Consider the following 18,528-nt stretch of genomic DNA (forward strand, 5'->3'; position numbering starts at 1 on the left):
CACTGGCAGCTGGCCACTTCTGGGAGCAAGCAGTGCTCCACTCCTGCTCCCAATCCTCCCACCGTGGCACTGGGAAACCATTACACCATTCTGGATATGGGAGATCCACGAGATAAGGAATCAACCCCTACAGCAGAAGCAGAGAAGCCTTGTACCCCCAAGGCTAGGAGATCGGCTGCAACCACTACAAGAAAGAAACGTAGAGTAGTGGTGGTCAGACACTCTCTTCTCAGGGGGACTGTAGCCAGACAGAATCCATCTTGCCTGCCCCTCTTAGGTGCCTCAGACCAGTACAAAATACAGGGAAACAGCACAGTCTTAGAATGTTTTGAGAGCACAAAGTACAAGGCTTAAGAATGTTTTGAGATGCCTTACAAACACAGATGTGCTATATTAGCATGACCCTGGACTGGGAAAAACACACATAAGAGGGCTAATAGTCCAGCCGATGACCATAGGGCCTCAAGCTGCCCTTGGCTGGTCCCGATAATTTATATGCCCACATTTTTCATCCCAGAAGAGGAATTTTCTGCCCATGTTCAAAAAATGCCCTGTCTTAAATTTAGTTCTCTATCTTACAAGTGTAAATTAAATTGCAACTGCCTTGTAAGAACTGGCATCACAAAGATGAGCCAGCACAACTGGTACCTTGAGATAAGGAAGAATCTACTTGCTCCAAAGGGTATAAAGAAGGGTGCGGCACCCCACTCTAACTGAGCTCCAATTACTTACACCTGCTGGTTGGGTAAGGTCTTTGCCTCCTGAGGACCCAGGGGACACCCTCCGCAATTTGTTCTTCCTGAGGGATTCAGTGAATGACGTTGGCTACGCCAGAGTTGAAGGACGAAGGGGTGAGAATTATACCCGCAATGTTTTTGTGCACATTTAATAGTAAGAGCTCTTTAGTCTGAGGCATCCTCAAATGGGTAACTTTCTCTAATTGACATATTTGTATCATCCTACTATAGTAGCTACGCAAATAGAGCAATAACCTTGTAATCATTAAGATTTTTATTGCCATAACCGTATAACCATTAAGACTTTTCTTTCTGCTTTAATAAATAGTAACCATGTTTAAGCTTCAGCCTGACTCCTTTCAGTTACTGTGATTCAGCCAAACACACAACAAAGAACCATAGCCGTTTGGCTATACTAGCCTGGTCAGTGGTAAGGTGCAGTAAGAACTGAGCGTTGAGTCGTGTAGCCTCCAAGGGACAGACTCCTGGGAGTTCCCGTCAGCCTCCCTGGCTGCCCACTGTGACAGGACAGTTTGTCCTAGCAGTTAAAGTCTCGGGTGAATCTCGGGGGAATCCGTCAGCCATCTTGGCTGCCCGCTGCGAAGGGACGGGCCGTCCTAGCAGCTAAAGACTCAGATGGAAAATAGGCTCACAGACCACTCATTACCCTGTGTGACAAAGTCACTTGTCAGCCCCTGTGGGTCCCTGCGCTTCCTGGAGGTTCTCTGTTGTGCCTCAGAGCCTCATGGAGACCCCTTATCTGTCCAGGCCCTTCCAAAGGCAGGGGTCTCCGCTTAGCGAGCCATCCTCATCATAGGCAGGACCAATACAGGGAGAATAATGCCAGTCCCCTTGCAGGACCGCGCCTGCTCCAGTAAAGTGATCCCTCTGGGGAAGGTGGGGGGGGTAGTCCAGACCCACCCTCTATCCTGGACTCCAGCCCAGGGTCCCTATGAGAACAAGAGGCAACCGGCAGGACCTTTACCCCTGCCCCAAAGTAGCAACCTCACCCTGGGCCACTTCGCCCACCGCTTCCCCATGGTACCTTCTCGCTCGCTCGCTCCCGCTGCTCTGCTGTCGCTCAGCTCCTCTGGTGCGCCTTCCAAAACCTTCCCCCCTGCAACCAGCTAGGGGGAACCTTTTATAGGGAGTGCCAGGCCTCAGCTGACCAATGGGGGCTGATTCCTAATAAGGCCCCAGCTGGCTGTCCTAACTGGCCTAGTCACGGAACAAGAATGCATTAGCCCACCACCCTGCATATCTTCCTTCTAGAAAGTTCCTGAGGCTTCCAGGTAGGGGTCTGCCACACCGGCCATCGGCTAACAGGGACGGAGGCATCCAACTGTCACACTGACATGTCTTCCCGGGAGGTATACTGCCTGCCAGGAGCCCATATCCAAGATGTTATGGAGGCATTGTCAAGGATTATCTGGCCTACTAACTACTACACCATGCTACTCATCCATGTTGGTATGAATGATACTGAAAGGTGTAACCTTGAACAGTCAAGTGTGACTACAGAGCTCTGGAGAGTACGGGTGAAGCAGCTGGGAGTGCAGGTGGTGTTCTCCTCACTCCTTCCAGTCCAGGGTAGGGGCCCAGGCAGAGACAGGTGCATCCTGGAGGTGAATGCCTGGCTGAGAGGATGGTGTCGCCAGGGGTGCTTTGGCTTCCTCGATTACGGCATGCTATTCCACGAAGGACTGCTAAGCAAGGATGGAGTTCACCTTTCGACGAAGGAAAAGAATATATTTGGATCAAGACTGGCTGACCTAGTGAGGAGGACTTAAAACTAGGTTTGAACGGGAGAGGTGACAAAAGCCTGGAGACCTGGGAGCTGGGTTGGAAATGGGAGGGATAATGGGCTACAATAGTAGAGGAAAAAAAAAGGGACTAGGCAGTAGTGGGAAGCAAAAGCACATCAGTATCTTAGAGGCCTATATACAAATGCAAGTGGGAAAATTAATAAGCAGGAAGAACTTGAAATTGTAATAAATAAAACACAACCATGACATAATTGGTATCACAGAGACTTGGTGGGATAATACACATTATAGGAATATTGTTATAGAACAGTACTACTTATTCAGGAAGGAAAGGCAAGGTAAAAATGGAGGAAGCATTGTCTTATATATTTAAAATGTGCACACCTGGACTGTGATGAAGATGGATGCAGGAGACAGACATGCCGAGAGTATGTGGGTTAGGTTAAAAGGAGTAAAAAACATGGTTGATGTCATGATAGGGGTCTACTAGAGACCACCTAGCCACTTAGAAGAGGTGACTGAGGCTTTTTCTAAACAACTAAAAAAATCATCCAACACACAGGATATGGGGGCATTGGGGGACTTCAACTATCCCGACATACGTGGGGAAATTAACACAGCAAGGCACAGACTATCTAGTAAGTTCTTAGACTGCATGGATGATGCTTCTTTAATTCAGAAGGTGGAAAAAGCTAAAGGGGGAAACTAGTTCTAGACTGGATTTTAAAATATAGGGAGGAACTCATTGAGAATTTGAAAGTGAAAGGTAGCTTGGGAGAAGGTGAGCATGAACTCACAAAAGTCATAGAACCATAGGGCTGGAAGGGACCTCAGAAGGTCATCTAGTCCAGTTCCCTGCTTCAACCGTGCTCAACCCCAACTACGTCATCCCAGCCAGGACCTTGTCAAGCCAGGACTTCAAAACCTCTAGGAATGGAGAATCCACCACCTCTCTAAGCAACACATTCCAGTGCTTCACCACTCTCCTGGTGGAGTAGTTTTTTCCTAATATCCAACCTACTCCTCTCCTCCTGTAATTTCAGACCATTGTTCCTTGTTCTGCTATCTGACACCAATGAGAACTGTTTCTCACCATCCTCTTTAGAGCTCCCCTTCAGGAAGTTGAAGGCTGCTATTAAATCACTCCTCAGCCTTCTCTTCCGGAAACTAAACAAGCCCAAATCCCTCAGCTTCTCCTCACAGGTTATGTGCTCCAGGCCCTTAAATCACTTTTGTAACCCTACACTGAACCTGCTCCAGTGTAACCACATCCTTTTTCTACTGGGGGGCCCACAACTGGACACAATATTCTAGATGTGGCCTCACCAGTGCTAAATAGAGAGCACAAACAACTTCTCCACATCTGCCGACAATGCTCCTCCTAATGCACCCTAATATGCTGTTAGCCTTCTTGGCTACAAGGGCACGCTTTTTACTCATAGCCAGCCTTTCATCCATCATAAACACTAGGTCCCTTTTGGCTGTACTGCTGCTTAGCCAGTCAGTCCCCAGCCTATAACAAAGCTTGGGATTCTTCTGTCCCAAATGTAGGACTCTACACTTCCTGCTGAACCGCATCACATTTCTTTTGGCCCAATCCTCCAGGTCACTCTGGATCCTATCTACCTCTCCCCTTCGCTGTATGTCGTCTGCAAACTTGCCGAGGGTGCAGTCCAATCCCTCATCCAGGTCATTAATAAACATGTTGAACAAAACCAGCCCCAGAACCAAGCCTTGTGGCAATTCACTTGAAATCGACTGCCATCCAGCCATCGACTGCTACCCATTGGGCCTGACCGTCAAACCAACTTTCTATCCATCTTATAGTCCATGGATCTAATCCATACTTCCTCAACTTATGGGCAAGAATGTCGTGGGAGACTGTATCAAAAGTTTTGCTGAAGTCAAGGTATATCACATCCACTGACTTCCCCATGTCCACAGAGCCAGTTACCTTGTCATAGAAGCTAATCAGATTGGTCAGGCACGACTTGCCCTTGGTGAATCCATGTTGGCTACTCTTGATCTCTTTCCCTTCTTCCAAGTGCTCCAAAATGGATTCCTTGAGGATCCCCTCCATTATTTTCCCAGGGTTTGAGGTAAGGACTGACTAGTCTATAGCTCCCTGGATTGTCCTCCTTTCATTTTTTCAAAGATGGGCACTACATTTGCCTTTTTCCAGTCACCTTCAAAGACAATGGCCAAAGGCTCATCAATGACATCTGCCAATTCCCTTTGCACCCTTGGTGCATTAAATCTAGACCCATGGATTTGTGGACATCTTGTTTTAACTCATTCTTTCTCCCCACCCCAAAGGCTGCCCTCCACCTTCCCAGACTGCATTGTTTAGCACCGTAGTGTGGGAGCTGTCCTGGTCCATGAAGGCTGAGGCAAAAACAGCATTGAGTACTTCAGCTTTTCTTACATCATCTGTCACTAGGTTACTGCTCTCATCCAGTAATGTCCCCACAGCTTCTCTGATACTTCTTGTTACCCTTTACATCCCTTGCCAGCTGCAGTTCCAATTGTGTTTTCGCTTTCCTGATTACTCCCCAGCATTCTCCAGCCATATGTTTATACTCCTCCTTAGTCAACTGTCCACGTTTCCATTTCTTATAGCATCCTTTTAGAGTTTAATTTGACTAAGGATTTCCCTGTACGCCAGGCTGGTGGCCTACTGTCTTTGCATATCTTATTATGCAGCAGGATGGTTTGTTCCTGTGCCTTCAGTAAGACTTCTTTAAATTATTGCCAGTTCTCTTGAACTGTTTTCCCTTTCACCTTCATTTCCCAAGGAATCCTGTTCATCAGTCTGCAGTACTACATGGTGCCTTCTATCCAGAAAGTCTTCTCCCCCTCTGATGGACCTGAGGGTTGATATTTGTGCCTCAAGTCCTCTAACCTTCTTTTCCAAAATGGATACCAGTTTGCACTTGCTACTTAGAAAATCCTTTCTATCATCCAGGAGGAAGACAAACATAGCACAGGCCATGCAGGTCACAACGGCAGACTTCTCAGTTGCCATGTCGCCATCCATTTTCTCCCTTTGCAGAGAGTTCCCTTAGATGTTTCTAGTGCTGCCTTGAAGGGCACAAGAGAAACAAACCTATAAGATTGAGAAAACTGATAGGGGACTCCCCCCTAAGGCAAACTCCCAGGCTAATTCCCTGTTAGCTGCTTCTGTTGGCTGCTCACAGTGTTCCCCGTGGCTGCCTTCTCATAAAGGTGTGGCTGGTTAGGCCCAGCTCAAAGCCTTTGCCTGCAATCTAATCAGCCCTTGAAGACCCACCTGAAAAAAAAATCACTCCCAATTCACATGTGCAAACTTGCCAAACTGCCAAACATGCTTTCCATGATTCTAAGAAACAGTGAAAGGGAGAACAGCAAAATAGAGACAATGGACTTTAGGAAAGCAAATCTTGGTAAACTCAGGGAGCTGGTAGGTACACTCCCATGGGAAGCAGGACTAAGAGAAAAAACAACTGAAGAGAGTTGGCTGTTTTTCAAAGGGAGGTTAGTAAGGGCACAAATGCAAGCTATACTGCTGCATATGAAAGATGGAAAGTATGGTAAAAGACCACCTTGATTTAGACAGGAAATCTTGTATGATCTCAAACTCAAAAAGATGTCATATAAAAAGTGGAAATTAGGAGAAATCACAAAAGATGAATATAAGTAAACAACACGTACGCAGGAGCAAGATTAGAAAGGCGAAGGCACAAAATGAGCTCAAACTAACTACAGACATAAAGGGTAACAAGAGTATGGTGTCCAGTTCTGGGCACCACATTTCAAGAAAGAGGTGGAGAAATTGGAGAAGGTCCAGAGAAGAGCAACAAGAATGATTAAAAGTCTAGAGAACATGAGTTCTGAGGGAAGACTCAAAGTACTGGGTTTGTTTCGTTTATAAAAGAGAAGACAGAGGGGATATGATAGCAGTTTTCAAGTACCTCAAAGAGGGTTACAAGGAGGAGGGAGAAAAATAGTTCTCTTTGTCCTCTGAGGATAGGACAAGGAGCCAAGGGCTTAAACTGCAGGAAGGGAAGTTTAGATTAGATATTAGAAAAAACTTCCTCACTGTCAGTGTGCTTAAATACTGGAACAAATTACCTAGGGAAGTTGTGGAGTCTCCACCATGGGAGATTTTCAAGAGCAAGTTAGATAACCACCTATTGGGGACGAAGTCCCAGGTGAAGGCTGCTGCATGGCTTTGGAGGCTCAATTTATTTTTTCGTGACAGAGGTTGGTGAGGAGACAGAAGATTTTTCACCATTAAAATGGAGCTGCATTTTGATCAGTAATAGCACATTTAACAAGCACGTCTTTTCAGGGTGATGTAACAAACGAGGCATGTTCCACCAGACCGTATATTTAGAATGTTTCATTGTCCTGATGAGTTTGGTAAAGATATTCGTGGGCTGTTTAAAATCTTATTTGGTGGCTAGCAATAATTTGAAGTGATGACAAGTTCTGCAGTACAGTGACTTCCTAAGTTCTTTTACATATGTCAAAATACCTTTCTTTTCAAGGTATTTTGATATGTGTACAAGAACTTAGGAAGTCACTGCACTGCAGAACTTGTCATCACTTCAAATTATTGCTAGCCACCAAATAAGATTTTAAACAGCCCACGAATATAAAAAGACAGTTTAAAAATACTACCTTAATGACTAATGTTTTAGGAAGGTATTTCAGGCATTACTGAAAAATGCCCTACAGGTGGAAGTGAATCCTTGAATAAATGCTGAGTCTCAGAAGGCATGCCTACCTCTGTAAACAGCAAGCATGAGATATGGCTAAGTGACAAGGTTCCATAGGTTGTTCAACACATACTGCTGCTGGCAGCTCAGACACTCCTTATTTCCTTCAAAGCTCTCAGCTGTCTCTCTCTGGGGCATGTTGCTTTTCCATGGGTCCATCTGAGCCAGCCCCTTATCTTCTGACACCCACCCCCCCTCAAATTACTGATAACGCCTCACTGTTACTGTCACAAAACAAAAAAGAACACTCCCCTCTAGAGTCTGTTGTTCAGGCTGATGACTAGAAGTACATCACTTTATAGCAACTGGCTGATTTTTCTTCATTGCTTCTTTAATTTCTCCAGGGGTGGCCAAAGGAGCCACCAGTTCTTTTGCCAGCTGCTGCTTCTGGTATATTTAAAGAGAGTGTCTTGAGATTTCTTTTTATACATACAACTCTTTGCTTGTCAAATCCCCTTCTTTCTCAGAACTGGCTATAGCTTCCTACCCCCTTGTGTTGGCTTCACTGTAGCTGGATTTCCACTGAGGCACCAGTCTTTGCAAAACTAGGGTGAGGGAGGGGCTTTTAGTGGCTCACACAGACTGAGCATGCTCAGTATCTCTGCTGAAGCCACTCCCCCTCCCCATGCCCTCATTTGATGTAATAATCTGCTGGCTGCTTTTTACAGGGCTTCTGCAAAACCCAGCAAACATCAGTGTTCTGAGCAAGCTAGGAGAAGTGATCCCTCCGCTCTACTCTGCCTCATTAAACGCCCACTGGAGGCGCATGCAAGAGACAACCAAAAGAAAGAATCATGGAACCAAGGTGCTGGAAGGGATCTCAGGAAGTCATTGAGTGTAGCCCCTCTGCCCTAGGCAGGAAACATGGTATCACTGGAGCCATGAGAACTCAGAAGCTCAGCTATCAGGTTTTTTACAAAAACAGTTTCTTACTGTGGTGTATTGAGTGTGTGCTACCAGCTACGTCTCCTTACACACATCTACTCCACACACACACACAGTGCTATCAGCAGTGACATCCTCCACACAGCCATCCCCCACACACATTCCCACCACACACGCTATCGACACCACCTCCCAACACACAGCCCTACCCTGCAACACAACCGCCGCTACCGACGGTGCCTCCCTAAACACAGCCCTTCTTCTCTGCAACACAACCGACCCTACACACAGCCCTTCTCCCCCCCACACACACCCCACTACCGGCGGTGCCTCCCTATACACAGCCCTTCTCCCCCCGCCCCACAACACTACCGGCAGTGCCTCCCTACACACAGGCCTCCCCCCCCTCCCCACTACCGGCAGTGCCTCACTACACACAGGCCTCCCCCCCCCACCCCCCCACACCACTACTGGCAGTACCACCCTAAATGGAGCTGCTCCCCACACGACAGCGAATGTAACTGCTCCCTCTCAGATGCTACAGCTGGTAGCAATTTCTTACAGTAACTATTTGTTACAAACACACATCATTAACTGCTACCCCTTTTTACAAGGACCAGAGCTACTCACCATTTCACAGAGGAATGCAGGGCAACAGCCCACAGGGCAAGCAGCCAGGAATGGGGCTGTCATTCACAAGGGGTGGGGGGAGTAGGAGCTCTTGGGGTCTGTGTGGGCCTGTGGCCAGAGGGTGGGGGATGCAGGAGTGAGAAGAGAGGCTGGGAGAGTTGAGAGGTCGGGGGCGAGGGATGTAGAACTGAGCCTAGGGAGTGGTGGGAGACACCAGGAGGTGGAGAATTCAGTATGGGGTGGCGAGTGGGAGAAGAGGCTCAGGACACAAGGCTGGGTCATTGTTGGACTTGTGAAGCTTCCAAAGTGAGGGTTCCAAATCACAGGCCATGGTTCTCATGGGAGACTTTAATCATCCAGACATTTGTTGGGAGACCAATTCAGCAGCACACAGACAATCCAGGAAGCTTTTGGAGAATCATGGGGATAACTTCCTGGTACAAGTGCTGAAGAAACCGACCAGGAACTGTGCGCAACTTGACCTGCTGCTCAGACACAGGGAAAAAATAAAAGTGGGTGGAAACCTGGGCTGCAGTGACCATGAGATAGTAGATTTCAGGATCCTGGCGAAAGGAAGAAGGGTGAGCAGTAACATTTAGACCCCTGATTTCAAAACAGCAGACTTCGACTCCCTGAGAGAGCTGATAAGCAGGATTCCTTGGGAAACAAAGATGAAGGGGAAAAGAGTTCAAGAGAACTGGCTGTATTTTAAATAAGTCTTACTGAAGACACAGGAACAAACAATCCCGCTGCGTAGTAAGAAATGCAAACATGGTGGGCAACCAGTTTGGCTTAAGAGGGAAATCCTTGGTCAGCTTAAACTCAAAAAGGATGCGTATAAGAAATGGAAACGTGGACAGCTGACTAAGGAGGACGATAAACATACGGCTGGAGAATTCTGGGGAGTAATCACGAAAGCAAAAGCACAATTGGAACTGCAGCTGGCAAGGGACGTGAAGGGTAACAAGAAGGGTTTCTCCAGGCATGTTAACAATAAACAGGTTATCAGAGAAGGTGTGGGGCCGTTACTGGATGAGGGAGGTAACCTAGTGACAGATGTAAGAAAAGCTGAAGTACTCAATGGTTTTTTTGCCTCAATCTTCTTGGACAGTCAACTTTCACATGATGGTCCAAGACAATGCAGTATGGGAAGGTGGAGGGCAGCCATCTGTGGGGAAGGAACAAGTTCTGAGCTATCTAGAAAAACTAGATGTACACAAATCCATGGGTCTGGATTTAATGTACCCAAGGGTGCTGAGGGAATTGGCAGATGTCATTACCGAACCTTTGGCCATTATCTTTGAAGACTCTTAGGGATCGGGAGAGATCCCGGATGAGCAAACATTGTGCCCACCTTTAAAAGAGGAAAGAAGGACAATCCAGGGAATAATAGACAGGCCAGCCTTACCTCAACCCCTGGGAAAATAATGGAAGGGATCCTAAAGGAATCCATTTTGGAGCGTTGGAATTGGGGAAAGTGATCAAAAGTAGCCAACATGGATTCACCAAGGACAAGTCCTGCCTGACCAATCCGATTAGTTTCTATGATGAGGTAACAGGCTCTGTGGACATGGGGAAGTCAGTGGATGTGATATACCTTGACTTCAGCAAAACTTTTGATACAGTCTTCCACAACATTCTTACCCATAAATTAAGGAAATATGGATTGGACCCTTGGACTATAAAATGGATAGAAAGCTGGCTGACGGTCAGGCCCAGCACATAATGGTCAATGGCTCAATATTGGGATGGCGGTTGGTTTCAAGCAGAGTGCCGCAAGCCTTATTTCTGGGGCCAGTGTTGTTCAACATCTTTATTAATGACCTGGGTGAGGAACTGGATTGCACCTTCAGCAAGTCTGAGGATGACACTAACTACAGGGAGAGGTAGATAAGTTGGAGAGTAGAAACAGGATCCAGAGTGACCTGGGTAAATTGGAGAATTGTGCCAAAAGAAACCTGATGCGGTTCAACAAGGAGAAGTGTAGAGTCCTGCCTCTCCTGCATCCTGTCTATCTTTGGAGGAGTGAAGTCAGTTTGGTCCATGGTTCCGAGACCCAGCACCTCTTGCAGGGAGGCGGGGGGGCATAGGCTGTCGGTCTGAGGCCCCCAGCCCGTCCCACCTGCCCTGGGAGGGGCACATCAGGCCATGCCTGGGCCAGCCCACTTTCCCCACCCTGACCGGAGTTCCAGAAGGGATGGGGTGGCAGGGGATGCTGGAACCGCATCATGGGATTGGGACTGGGCTGTAGTGTGGGGCGTGGCTCTGGGGTGACCCGGAGAGCCAAGACCAGGGCTAGAACCGGAGTATATGCCCAGCCACAGTTTGAAGTTGGGGAGTGGGGGCAGGGTTTGTGGCTCCAGCACATGGGGACAAAATTGTCCCAGAAGTCAGGGCTGGGGCAGGCCTCAGTATCTGGAAGGGGGGATAGTCCAGGGGGACGGGTTGGTGCAGCGGGGGCGGGGCGAGTGGGGTATAGAGGAAGTCAGTGCACTGGAGCTAAAGGCTGGGAGCACTTAGCTGGCCAGAAGGTTGAGAGCCCTGTATCCACATGGCCACTGTTTTCCTACTTAGGTTGCTCCTGTGGTTACTGTGCCCTGAGCTCTCTGCCTCCAGTGGTATGACCAATGAAAGATCATTAATAAACAAATAGTCTTTAAGGTGCTACAGAACTGCTCGGGTTTTGGGGAGTCTGATGCATGTCGTGCTCCACAGTCAGTGCACAGTTTTTCAGAATATGGGGCACTATCTGTCCCATCCCATTTTCCACACACAACCAATCACTGACCTTACTTTAAGTTACAGTAAGTAGAAACTGCACGCCAAATTTTGTGGTCATAGCTGTTACAGTTTCAGAGGTGTTCTTGAACAAACGGAGCTCAGAGACTGGCAGGTGCATTTCCTGAAATATACATACAGAATGGAAATATCAAAAAAGTTACATTTTCCCCCCACACATTCATTCTTGGCCTGTTTCATTGCTCAGAGTGCTTGTAATGTTCTCCTGAGATTGGTTTCTGCCAGCGTCGAGCCAGGTATTCATTCAGTTTGTGGTTGTGGTTATGCAAATTATCTACAATTGCAGACCACCAATTATTGCTGAGGACAACATTGTCCCTCTGCATGCAATTTTGTAGGCAATTCTCAAGTGTGAAAGTTGGATATAGCTGTTTTTGATGCTTAATGTGAAGGTCATTTACTCTGCACAAAAGAACAGATCTCCTTTGCCTTTTGGCAACTCCATTGAAACCTGACTCTCTACTCTGGAAACTACTTTGTTCTGATGGTCGTAACATTTTAACTGCTGCTTCGCAAAAGCTTCATTTGCCCTTATAGTATTTTAACAAGTAATACAAGTAGTATAATAGATCCTGGGCTTAAAGGGAAAAAGCCAAGAATGACAAGAATTACACAGGCCAGGGTGGGGAAACTTTTTTAGGTCGGGGATGCTGACCCACAGAAAAATCAGTTGGAGACCACAAAAAAGTGAGAAGCAAAAAAAGAAAGAAAGAAAACCCTCACTGCTGTAGCCCCTAAGTGAAACACCTCACTCTCCTCATGGGTTCAAGGTACACTGGGCAGGAGAGAGCTGCTGAAGAGCTTGTGTGTGGTCTGGGCAGGAGGCAAAGGTGCAGAAGCAGGCTCTGTGTGAGGTGTGGATGGGAGAGAGACTGGAGGAGTGGTCTGGGGTGGGTGTTTGGGTTAAGGAAGGAGGGAGGACACAGACACAGGCTAAGAGAGTGTAGTCTGGGCGATAGGGAGGGTGCAGGAATGGACTGAAGTTGGGGCATCTGAGCGGGAGGTAACGTGCGTAAGTGGGCAGAGGGCACCTGTGGATGCAGGGGTGTATGAGTGAGCTGGAGATAAGCGGTCTAGGTGGGAGAGGGGGTCTGGACAGAAAGAGGGAGAAAAAACAGCATCTTTGCAAGCAGGCTTGCAAACCTTGCAAGGAGGGCTTTAAACTAGGTTCGGCGGGGGATGGTGACAAGCCCTGAGGTAAGTGAGGAAGGAGGAGAGAACAACCAAGTAGTTTTCCTGGGTGAGGATTAGAAAGTGGGCCATTCTGCCACTTCTCTAAGATGCTTATGCACAAATGCCAGAAGCCTAGGGAGCAAACAGGAAGAATTAGAGGCCTTGGCACAGTCAAAGTAGTATGAAGTGGTTGGAATAAGGGAGACTTGGTGGGATGATTCACATAACTGGAGCATGATCATGGAAGGTTATAAACTATTTAGGAAGGACAGATGGGGAGATAAGGGGAAGAATTGCACGCTACGCGAGGGAGCAGTATCATTGCTCAGAGCTCCAGCACAAGGAGGGAAAAAAACAGTTGAAAGTCTTTGGGTTAAGCTTAGAGGTGGAAACAACAGAGGTGATGTTGTAGTTGGTGTTTGCTATAGACCACCAGATCAGGGGGATGAGGTAGATGAGGATTTCTTCAGACAGCTAAGAAAAGCTTCCAACCACAGGCCCTGCTTCTCATGGGAGACTTTAATCATCCAGACATTTGCTGAGAGACCGATACAGCAACACACAGACAATCCAGGAAGTTTTTGGAGAGTGTACCAGGAAGTTATCTCCAACAAGTGCTGAAGGAACTGACCAGGAGCTGTGTACAACTTGACCTCCTGTTCACAAACAGGGAAGAAATAGAAGTGGGTGGAAATCTGGGCTGCAGTGACCATGAGATCGTAAATTTCAGGATCCTGACAAAAGGAAGAAGGGTGAGCAGTAACACACAGACCCTTGATTTCAAAAGAGCAGACTTCGCCTCCCTGAGAAAACTGATGGGTAGGATCCGTTGGGAAACAAAGATGAAGGGGAAAAGAGTTCAAGAGAACTGGCAGTATTTTAAAGAAGTCTTACTGAAGACACATAAATAAACCATCCCGCTGCATAGTAAGAAATGCAAATATGGTAGGCAACCAGCTTGTCTTAACAGGGAAATCCTTGGTCAGCTAAAACTCAAAAAGGATGCATATAAGAAATGGAAATGTGGACAGCTGACAAAGGAGAAGTATAAACGTATGGCTGGAGAATGCTGGTGAGTAATCAGGAAAGTGAAAGAACAAGTGGACCTGCAGCTGGCAAGGGACGTGAAGGATAACAAGAAAGGTTTTCACAGGCATGTTAACAATAAGCAGGTAATCACAGAAGGTGTGAGGCCATTACTGGATGAGACAGGTAACCTAGTGACAGATGATGCAAGAAAAGCTGAAGTACTCAATGCTGTTTTTACCTCAGCCCTCATGGACAAAGATAAGGACAGCTCCCACCCTACGGTGCTAGACAATGCAATCTGGGAAGGTGGAGGGCAGCCTTTGGTGGGGAAGGAACAACTTATGAGCTATCTGGAAAAACTAGATGTACACAGATCCATGGGTCTAGATTTAATACACACAAAGGTACTAAGGGAATTGGCAGGTGTCATCACTGAGCCTTTGGCCATTATGTTTGAAGATTCTTGGAGATTGGGAGAGATCCCAGATGACTGGAAAAAGGCAAACATTGTGCCCATCTTTAAAAAACGAAAGAAGGACAATCCAGGGTATTATAGACCAGTCAGCCCCTACCTCAGACCCTGGGAAAATAATGGAGGGATCCTCAAGAAATCCATTTTGGAGCACTTGGAAGAAGGGATCAAGACCAAGTCATGCCTCACCAATCTGATTAGCTTCTATGACAACGTAACAGGCTCTGTGGACATGGGGAAGTCAGTGGATGTTTTATACCTTGACTTCAGCAAAGCTTTTACTACAGTCTCCCACAACATTCTTGCCCATAAGTTGAGGAAGTACGGATTAGATCCATGGACTATAAGATGGATAGAAAGCTGGCCTGACAGTCTGTCCCAATGGGTAGTGGTCAATGGCTCAATATCTGGATAGCAGTCGGTTTCAAGTAGATTACTGCAAGGCTCAGATCTGTGGCAAGTGTTGTTCAACATCTTTATTAATGACCTGGATGAGCCACTGGATTGCACCCTAAGCAAGTTTGTGGACGACACAAAGCTAGGGAGAGAGGTAGGAGGATAGCGATAGGATCCAAAGTGACCTGGATAAATTGGAAGATTGGGCCAAAAGAAATCTGATGCCTTCTTAGCTAAAGGGGAAGTGTACAGTCCTACATTTTGGATGGAAGCATCCCAAGCATTGTTATAGGCTGGAGACCAACTGGCTAAGCAGCAGTACAGCCAAAAGGGACCTAGTGGTTATGGTGGATGAAAGGCTGGCTATAAGTAAACAGTATACCCTTGTAGCCAAGAAGACTAACAGCATATTAGGGTGCATTAGGAGGAGCATTTTGAGCAGATCTAGAGAGACTGTTGTTCCCCTCTATTTGGCACTCATGAGACCACACCTGCAATATTGTGTCCAGTTTTTGGGCCCATCAATATAAAAAGGATGTGGATTTGCTGGAGCAGGTTTAGCGGAGAGCAACAAAAATGATTAAGGGGCTGGAGCACATGACCTGTGTGGAGAGGCTGAGGGATTTGGCTTGTTTAGTTTACAGAAGAGAAAACTAAAGAGTGATTTAACAGCAACCTTCAACTTCCTGAAGGGGAGCTCTAGAGACGACGGTGACAAACTGTTCTCAGTGGTGACAGACGGCAGAACAAGGAACAATGGTCTGAAGTTACAGGAGAAGAGGAGTAAGTTGGATATTAAGAAAAAACTACTTCACACCAGGAGAGTGGTGAAGCACTGGAACGTGTTGCCTAGAGAGATGGTGGAATCTTCATCCCTAGAGGTTTTTGAGTCCTGGCTTGACAAGGTCCTGGCTGGGATGACGTAGTTGGGGTTGAGTACGGTTGAAGCAGGGAACTGGACTAGATGACCTCCTGAGGTCCCTTCCAGCCCTATGACTCTATGATAGGGGCAGGGGTGGGCTGGGGGAGCGGGGGTCTGAGTAATGGGGTTGTAATTATCTCCACATGCTGCTGCTGTCACCCCATCCCCCTAATGTAGGGAATTAGAGAAGGGAGGTGGGCTGGGGTACCTGACTGGGGAATGGGGAGGGCAATTATTTAACATAGGGGTGGCCTGGGGGTGTCTGGCTCTGCGGCAGAGCATTTATTTAGTGTGGCGAGGGCGGCTGGGAAGCCCGGCTCTAATGGAAGACATTTATTTAGACTGGGGGACAAGCTGTGGTGAATATGAAAAGGCAACAATCCCAAGTGTGAAAATCCACGGGTCTGAGAGCTTGGGGCAGATGGGAGCCATCGTCCCGAAGGAGCGAATACTCCAGGCAGGGACCCAGGGGACGGCAGAGCTGGTGTGGGAATGGGAGTGGAGGGGGTTCAAGGGTTAACGCCGCTGGCCAGGGAATGGGGCTGAGAAGGACCCAGAGGATGGCAAAGCTGGCCGGAGCAGGCCGGTCACAGGGGCGGGGAGCACGGGGGAATCCCTCGTCCTTCGGTAGGACACTGGCGCGGGAGGCTCCCGCCAGGCGCAGGAGAAGGGCGCTGGGACCGGGCGCACCCACCGTTGCCCCGCGCCGGGGGAGGGGAGGAGCGAACCATCCCGCTGCAGGGCCGGGCGAGGAAGGCAGACGGCCGCGCCGCGCCGCGCCGCAGGGGGAAGCGGCAGTTTCGCCCGGCCCGGTCGGGTCGGGTCGCGGCCGTCAGCGGGGCCGCTTCAACACAGCCCCCGTCCTGTTCGCGGGAGGAGGGGCTGCGCCCTTCCCCCCCTTACCTCTCCTGCCAAGGCTGCAACCCGCTCCGGCGGCAGCGCACGGCGCTCAGCCACTTCCGCCAGCCAGACGTCACTTCCGACACTGGGGGGTGGGGGCACTCGGGCCGTGGGCGCGGACTGGGAGCCGAGCGGGGCCAATCTGAGCGCCGGGCAGTGACTGTGACGGGTCCGGCTGAGAACCGCCAGCGTTTGCGCCCCGGGCTACTGAGCATGCGCAGTAGGCGCAGCCTGCACCCGGGGCGGGTCGGCGATCGCTGCCCCGGCGGAGAGGGGCGAGAGCAGGGGGCGGAAATGAATCGGCCTGCGGGGGGTGGGTGAGCTGGGGGGGGCGGGAACGGTAGCGAGGCGCTGGCAGCTGCTGGGAGGCTATTCTGCGGTTTCCCCCGCGGGTAGCAGATCCCCGGGCTGAGCCCAGCCGCGGAGATGAGGAGCTGGGGACACAGGGGTCACAGAGGGGGCTTATTCCCCTCTCGCTTCTGCACCGTTCTCCCCCGTGCAGCTGCCTCCGTGTTCGTACCACCGCCAGCTGCGCTCAAGCCTTGTCCGTCCCTGCCCGCCCCCCAACCTCCCCCTGCGCTGGGAGCTGCCCACGAGTCTGCTCTCCGCGGAGTTACCGCGGGGACTCTCAGTGTCTGACCTCTCCTGCGGATTCCCTGAGCTGCGCTCCCCTCCGTGTAACTCCGTCCCGGTGGAGCTCTTCTTCTTTACAAATGTGCGCCCAGGGGAGCCAAGTCTGTGCTCCGCAGCCCTAGCCGAGAGCCACCCGACTTGTAGCTCGCTGTGATAGAGCACGCGGTAGATAGAGCTTTTAACATTACAGGTTCAGTCCCTGCTGCTGATGAGCTGGGGCTGTGACCTCGCACAAATGGTTTTTCTCTTAGTTTTATTATTTTGCAACTAAATCCCCCTCGAGTCCATGAGTTTGAATGAGCAGGATGGAAGTATGGGAGTCTCAGCTTTGGGGGTGAGGGGCCAGTGTTCCCTGAAAGCTGAGCAGTGGAGTGGATGCCCAGGGGAGTTTAAGGTGCTATGCAGCTAATTGGCATAGTGCCCACAGCTGTTCATAACTGACATCATGTGTTTATATTAGTGGTGCACGTGTACTTATGGCCTGGTACACATAAAAATTTATTCTGCACATGCATAGAAAACAGAAACATGGGTGGGGGCCACTTGCTTTTTTAAAATTTCTCATGTTAAGACACACAAGTTTTTTTCTGGTCATCTCTCAAAGCTGGAGAGAGAAAGAGCTTCAAACTCCTGCTCTTGCTAGCTTTGAACCTCATGCTCTTGGTTCTTTCAATCTTATTCTCTCACTAGCTTTAAATCTAGTTCTCTCCCTCACTCTTAAGCTACGTCAGTTCACTTGGTAGCTCTTTGACTATGTTTGAAGCTAGTTCTCTTGCTTGCATTGAACCTAGCTGTCTCACTAGGTTTGGATCTGGTTTTCTAGCTAGCTTTGAATCTAGTTCTCTCTCTTATATTTAGGATAGGTGTCAGAGTTGGGTCTCCCCCTGCCCCTTCCAAACTGCCCCAGAGAATGTGGGGTAGTCTTGGGGCAGGGAGACAGGCATCACATCGCATCCCCACCCAATCCATGGAAAACCATATAAAAGGTTTCCACTGGTCTTAATTGGCTGCAGGTGCTTCATTAGCCCCAGATGCTGGATTAGCCTGCTCCTGCAGGCTGATCCTTTGTGCCCTCTACGCGGCCACTCTATTCTGTGTGCAGAACTGCTTGGGTGGGGAACGTTTACTGTGCTTCCTGCCAACCAGGGTCAGTTCCCCACTCTCTCCTGCTATATTGTAAGCTGCTTTCTCCTCCACCCTCTTCCAGCTAGCCCTTGAAGCTGCTGAGTGGGCGGGGGGGAACTTCTGCTGCCCTGCCTTTGGGCAGGAGAGGGGGTGCCCCCTTCTTTCCATTTCGGGGGGGGCTGCTGGCCCCTTGTTTCAGGCCTGGGTTGCATCTGGTGGTTGCTTCTTCCCTCATCACTGTGGAGGAGGTAGGGGGCTGCTTTCAGGCAGCGGCTAGGTTTTGATGCCTCCACAGTTAGCT

General features: G+C 48.9%; 1 protein-coding gene across 1 annotated transcript in view; it reads right to left on the reverse strand.

The window, feature by feature from the left end:
• LOC142024723 (uncharacterized) overlaps positions 1–16,497 on the reverse strand; it is a 52,170-nt gene extending 35,673 nt beyond the window's left edge. Inside the window, 1 exon segment of the mRNA XM_075016891.1 lies at positions 16,473–16,497. The gene's annotated coding sequence lies outside the window, so the exon portion shown is untranslated.
• Positions 16,498–18,528: the final 2,031 nt, after the last annotated feature.

Source organism: Carettochelys insculpta, chromosome 22 (genome assembly GCF_033958435.1).
Source record: "Carettochelys insculpta isolate YL-2023 chromosome 22, ASM3395843v1, whole genome shotgun sequence".
Taxonomy (NCBI): Eukaryota; Metazoa; Chordata; order Testudines; family Carettochelyidae; genus Carettochelys; species Carettochelys insculpta.